Below are 7,004 nucleotides of genomic sequence, written 5' to 3' on the forward strand. Positions count from 1 at the left end.
ATGGCATGGGATAGTGGCGAGTAGTTGTAACAATCGTCATTCAGACAGCCTTAGAATTTTAGTTATTGTTGAGCGCTTTGCATGAGCGATGGCAGAGGCACAGGATGAAGATCACACACAAGAAAAACGAAAGTAAAAAGATTCTTGAGAGGTAGAAAAGTCAGCAGTTCACATCTGAGGGAAGTGGGAGAAAATAAGTTGGACTGTGAGGAAGGCAAACACAGGCGAGGAGAGGAAGTTGCTGGAGGAAATCAGAAAAAGGCAGAGAAAGAGGGTGAAGTAAACATTGAAAGGCAGCAGGATGCTGAGGGTTGCGTGTAAAGTAGGACGTCGGCTAAGCGGAGCGGAGGAGGGAACCCAATGGAAATTTTAGATAGCATGCAGGCAAACAGAAGTTACGAATAGATTACAGAGGGGATAACGCATTGAAAAGAAGTTCTTGCTATGCGTGGAAGAGGGGTATTAAGGCGTAGGGGATGGTCCAAAACCTACTTTTAACTATCAAACCTACACTCAATACCTCGAATTAATGATAAAATGTAAAATTCATAAGTTGTATATGAATTAAACTTTCAAACTACCATTCCTATTGATAATTAAATGATGTAAGCAATTTGATTATTCAACTAAAAAGCAATACCGCGTTCTCAGAGTAGTATTTACCCCCAATCAAAGTTTTCGATCTCAGTAAAGTTTCCCGCATTAAAGGCAATAACACAGCTGTGCGGTCTATGTGGGAAAACACCGAGTCAAAAGTTTATCGTAATAGACGCGCAAATCATTTTTCATTCCTCTTTTTTCGGTTTCCGCTGCTAGCACTCGAGATAATATCCCCATTTATTTCTAGACGAGAATAAACGTTACATTCCAGTTTAGATAATGCCGGAAATGAGATACCTGCGTTAGTGTCCTTAAAAATTCAGGTAAATTTTCAAGTTCGAGAAAGCAAGAAAAAATGGATGATGACGCGCTGAAACCTGAACGAGGAGGAAAGATGTAAGCGAAGGGGATGAAAGTTCGGCGTCCATAGCAACGAAAGTTAGAATACGGAAATACAAGCAAAAGTTCATGCGTGGTTAATCCCATATTTAATTTGCTAATCCTTGACCGTAAATATCCACCGTATTCTAGTTTTACAATAATGGTGAAATTTTAGAACGCTCTATCTAATCATTTAGAAAACCACGATCATTATATACATCAACTTGATCTCATTTTGACTTTTTCTTTTGCAAGGATGTCACAAGTTTGGCCTTGATATATGGAAAGGAAAGAGAAATTCAGAAGCTTCTGAGTTAACTCTTGAATCATTTTAGGACAATGAGAATCCAACACAAAATATGGCAATCGAAACTAACTGAAATAATTGCTTTCTTGTACCACCAATGTCATCTTTGAATTCAATTTTAAAAGAGAATTTTATATACGTCCTATATCCCTACATTTGATAATATTGACTGATATTAAATTATTATAAGGCCAACATCAAATTCTCCATTGAAAAAAATCATTTACTTACATATCGGGGGGACTGAATTTATAATACTATATTAAACAGGGTGATATGAGGATATTAGGTCGACCCAAATCGCTATTACTCAAAGTGCCGGGAAACAATTACAAAAAAATATTGCTTTGTGAAAAATTATTCGATACTCCCCAAACCTGCTTTGAGTGAAAGACAATCGGAACCAGTATTCTTATCTAAAAACCATTTCACTGCGCAAAATCATCACCAGAATTACTCCAACCCGACTAAATTTACCCCTTCAGAAATTCTTATCGCCAGAGCTGAGTGAGTCGACCACAATGATTAATCGTACAACTAAGGAGTTCGTCAACTTCCTGTATACTTGCACGTGATTCTCGCTCCTATTTAGATACCATGGTTCTAGAGTGACCAGACGTAACCCGTTTCAGGGTTTATTGCTTTTTTTAAGCGTCTTACACATTATTTCAAAGTTTTCTCCTTCCATTGTGTAATTTACCGCGGTCCGTAAGCCCATTTGCTCGCGGACATGTTCCTTTTTGACACATCTCTCAGATTAAATTCACTGGACAAAACAGGAACCGATTTTATCATCAGCTAGCAGTGTTATTTAAGATCATTTCTAACAGCACATACATGTATTTCCAATCCATATGACGGAATTCAACTGTCAAATTTTACCAGTTCCATTCGGTTTTTGGTGCCTCTTTCGCATGTCCCTTCATTTTTAACATCACTAGAACTAGTTTTATTGGAAGGCGACCGACAACTGAGATCAATTGCGTCATTATGGATGGACAGGTAAGGATGAAGGGTGGAGAGAAACCCGACGTCAGCATTAGCCTACCCTTGAAGAAAGGCGCCCAGGGGTCCGCGGCTTAACCTCCCATCCGACGGACGGCGTACTCACTCAAAGTGCCCTCCACAAAGCACCTCTAGTAGGGATCGGGATACCCATGTTTAGCTCAGAAAATTTTATTCGGAAGATACACTTATTTCCCAAGGAATGGTTTTCTGCTGGTACAAGATGTCCCGGGGGGGTAGACAGGAGGTTGACGCTGAGGATTGTCCTGGATATTCATCAATAACAGTGTGATGACAATGCGCAAAAACTGAGATGCATGCTCAATTCTGATTGACCCCCGAGTGTCAGAATGTCAGTAGAAGAGTGCAATATTACAGTGCATTGCATTCTTACAGAAGATTTAGCCAAGACGCTCTCCAAGGTGCTGTAAGAAGACTGCTTGAGTGGCAATCTTGCCTTGAACCACTTGGACCACGGTGGAAGTGACCCGAATTTTTTAGAATAGGTGGTTACTGTAGACGGGACATGGGTCTTTGAGTACGACCCAAGGATAACCCATTTGAGAATCGTTTTGGGCCACTGGATTATGTAAAAAAGAGACCATGACGAGACGTCTGAACGAGGGTCCTGTTGATGCCTCACAGGAAGCATACCAGAACTGGCGGAGGTACCGGCATAGGTGTGTCGATACATAAGGGTGCTCTTATTAAGAATTTTAGCATTTTGTATTTTGATGTGAAATAAATTTTTCTCCCAGATTTATTCAACTTACTTTTGGGACAGACCTTGAATACATATTTTTATTTTATTTAGGTAATCTACCAGTTAAGGTAGGTTTTTGGATGGACATAATTACTAATTAAATAATTTGTGACCCCTCGCAAAACACAACATCCTGCTCTACATCAGGTCTCTCTTCATCTCTGAGTACTTTCTTCCTCCCTTCATCCCGTCCAACATCCCTATCCTGTTCCTTCCCTTTCCTCGTTTTCCTAACATTCTCCCCTCAATTACAGTCTTCAACATCCCGCTGCCGGTCAATACCCCCTTCATCCACTTTTCATGCCTCCATAGGATTTCTCCCAACAAACCCCTCTCTTCGCCCACCATACCAAGTACTTCCTCGTTTGTTGAGAATATATATTAACTAATAAATAATATTCAATGAAGATAAAAGGCGTGCAATAAAAGAAAAGTCCAAGCGATAAGACTACTTCTAATCAAAGAATTTTGCCTTAAAGGCATGTAGCTGAGACGAATAGGCTGGGCGCAGTAGTAATGATGGGAAACCTCGGTTCAACAGATTTCAGAACACGTAAAACTGTTTTCCCCTCTGTATATCACTCTGTGACTCATTGGGATGCATTTCAGGGCTAAGCTGAACGGGATAAATTTTTGAAATACCATCTTAATATTCCAATGCACTAAACATTTTCAGAAGACTCCAAACCGTTACTGAAAAAAATGATGAGTTGCGCCTGTAGCCCAGAGGTAATTCAAATTTGAACGTCGAACAAATGCAGCATAGACTGAAAAAAAACGATTGTTTTAATTACGCTCGTCCAAAAATATCTCCACGTCGAAAAAATAAAACGCGGAGGCTCTCGATTCACCATCCGAATCCATCGCAAAACAACTAAATCGTTAGAAAATTTTCTTTCGCCCCTGACACTTTTAACGCTTCGTAACATTCAAACTGAATTATTTACGCTGCACTGAGATACTGATAAACGCAGCAAGGTATCTTATTCGCTGTTAAGGATTCCACTTAACAGTTCACGAAATAACCGAGGAGGTATAACCAAACTGACTTTCAAACTTCTAATTAAATCCAGACCAGCATAATTTTTGTAAAATCGTGTATTTTCGCGTAGTTCCTGCTGAAACCATAAGTTTCAGTACAAGACGCATACTTCTCGGGATTTTAAGGTTTTTTTGTATTATTATATTATAACGGTAATTTTAATGACGGCGCAAAATGATGGCAGAATGAAGACACAAACTTACTAGTATCACGTAAAATTCGTGACAATATCAATCATAAAGTTAAAAAAAAAATGTTCGACTAATTCTGATCACAATTCCAAGAATTCACTATGCTCTCCCTAATATCGTTTCATACTCTAATAAAATAATGAATCTTAAATTGCTCTCGTGCGTTAAGCTAACATTTAGTTCTCCTCTCTCTTTCAGATTTTTTTTTCGATTCTCTCTTTTAGATTTTTTTCAATGTTTCATTGGGGGAAAAATTTATTTCTTTTTATATTCCCCCGGCCATCATATAATGGAGTAATGATCCCACGAAATACTTCCCGATTTGTCCAGCCTTCACCACTAGACTCATATACATAAAACCGTTAGCGCTTAACTTTCAGGAGATAATAAATAATAGCAGTCGTTAGCAAAATACTACTCTCTAAAATGGAAGATCTGAAGTTAACGTTCAGTGAAATGCACTAATAGCTACGTTTCAGGAGATTTCCATTTAATAAAGCACCTATTACTTATGTATAGAAAATAATTCTAATTACTCGAATGCTATTTTCAGTTACTTTTAATCAACACATTTCTTTCTATTCGCAATATAAATATCTTCATAATACAAAGCGACAAGTAAGGGGAAGATGGAAAACACACCCTCGGTTACTTGGGTGTATTTGGGAAACAGTGATCCATGTGTACCTCAATCTCACACAAACAATGCGAAAATAAACACGGAAACAAACTTACAACCACTCAATCACTCGGATGTGTGAAGGAATAACAGTCAATCTCGTGAATGGCATTCACACACTCACTCACTCAGGGTTTACAAGAATATTTCCTATGCCAGGGACCCAATGTACTCATACAAGAATGAAAAACAAAGTAAAATCAAAAAAGAAAAAAAGGCCCAAGTTCACGTTCGCAGCCACTCGGGTGTGTTAGATCTTGGTGAATCGTACTTACTCACTCGTTCAGGGTTTACAAGGACTCCTGATCTTCCAGTGACTCGATCAACCAAAAAATAAAAAGGATGGACACGAATTCTCGCTAATTCACTCAATCGCTCGGGTGTGTTCAGAAACAGAGACCTTTGCGAATCACACGCACATACACTTTTGGGGTTTACAAGGATTTCTTCTATGCTAGTGACCCTTCAATCACACAAAAAATACAAAACGAAACAAAGGACACGTTAAAGCTCAATCATTCAATCGCTCGGGTGTGTCAAACCTTTGTGAATCGCATGGACTCACTCGTTCAGAGTTTAAAAATATTTCTCCTGTGCCAGTGACCCTCCGTCCTCACAGATAAAAATAATAAGGAAAGTAGCAGGTAGCGGGCAGAGGTACGTGCTTAGAGAAAACCTGACACCATGCTTCACCTGCCAGGCAGACCTCTTCAGAGAAGAACTAAACTAGTACTAAACTTCGGAGGAGAACTAAACTTAGACAAACGTAGTGCCAATCAAGTTTACGGCCTCGGCTATTTCGTTTTCAATTGCTTCAAGACCGTAGCCACGTTCATTTTAAGTTTACATTGTATCTTCATAAATTGAAAAAAAAAACTAAAAAAGGAAATACTACGAGTATATATTTGGACCAATATCTATTTATTCGGAAAACTGCTGAGTAGCGATTGAGTACTAAATCAACTAGTAGAGATGCATTGAATTAAAAAAGTTTATTATTATTATTATTAGGTAATCTACCGGTTAAGGTAGGTTTTTGGATGGACTTAATTACTAATCAAATAATTTGTGACCCCTCGAAAAACACAACATCCTGCTCTACATCAGGTCCCTCTTCAGCTCTGAGTACTTTCTTCCTCCCTTCATCCCGCCCAACATCCCTATCCTCAAATTCCAAAGAAACTGCGGGAGATGCCGCAACAGTAACTTTTAACGGAGTCATCCGCTAATGCGCATATCAATGCAACAATTTCAGAGTGTAAAAATCATTCGCCTTGACTGGGATTCGAACCCAGATCCCTCAATATCCGGTCGAGTGCTTTAGCCACTTATGCTACCGAGGCGTCCTCTTAAACTCTGAATTTTTTTTTGGGCTTTTAAAGGAACAAGATGTTGTGACGAAATACCGAACATACAATGTCACAGGCATTCGTAGTCGTGCGCGAGGCGCCACAGTCCACGAGGGTAAAGCCAACTTTAAACACTTATGGTGTTTTCACTTTGACAAATTCCAAAGCAACTGCGGGAGATGCCGGAACAGTAACTTTTAACGGAGTCATCCGCTAATGTGCATATCAATGCAACAATTTCAGAGTGTAAAAATCATTCGCCTTGACTGGGATTCGAACCCAGATCCCTCCATATCCGGTCGAGTGCTTTAGCCACTTAAGCTACCGGTAAGCCTCGTAAGTGTTTAAAGTTGGCTTTAACCTCGTGGACTGTGGCGCCTCGCGCACGACTACGAATGCCTGTGACATTGTATGTACGGTATTTCGTCACAACATCTTGTTCCTTTAAAAGCCCCAAAAAAAAAATTCAGAGTTTAAGAGGACGCCTCGGTAGCTTAAGTTGCTAAAGCACTCGACCGGATATTGAGGGATCTGGGTTCGAATCCCAGTCAAGGCGAATGATTTTTACACTCTGAAATTGTTGCATTGATATGCACATTAGCGGATGACTCCGTTAAAAGTTACTGTTGCGGCATCTCCCGCAGTTGCTTTGGAATTTGTCAAAGTGAAAACACCATAAGTGTTTAA

Source organism: Hetaerina americana, unplaced genomic scaffold (genome assembly GCF_022747635.1).
Source record: "Hetaerina americana unplaced genomic scaffold, ioHetAmer1.1.p SCAF_11, whole genome shotgun sequence".
NCBI lineage: Eukaryota > Metazoa > Arthropoda > Insecta > Odonata > Calopterygidae > Hetaerina > Hetaerina americana.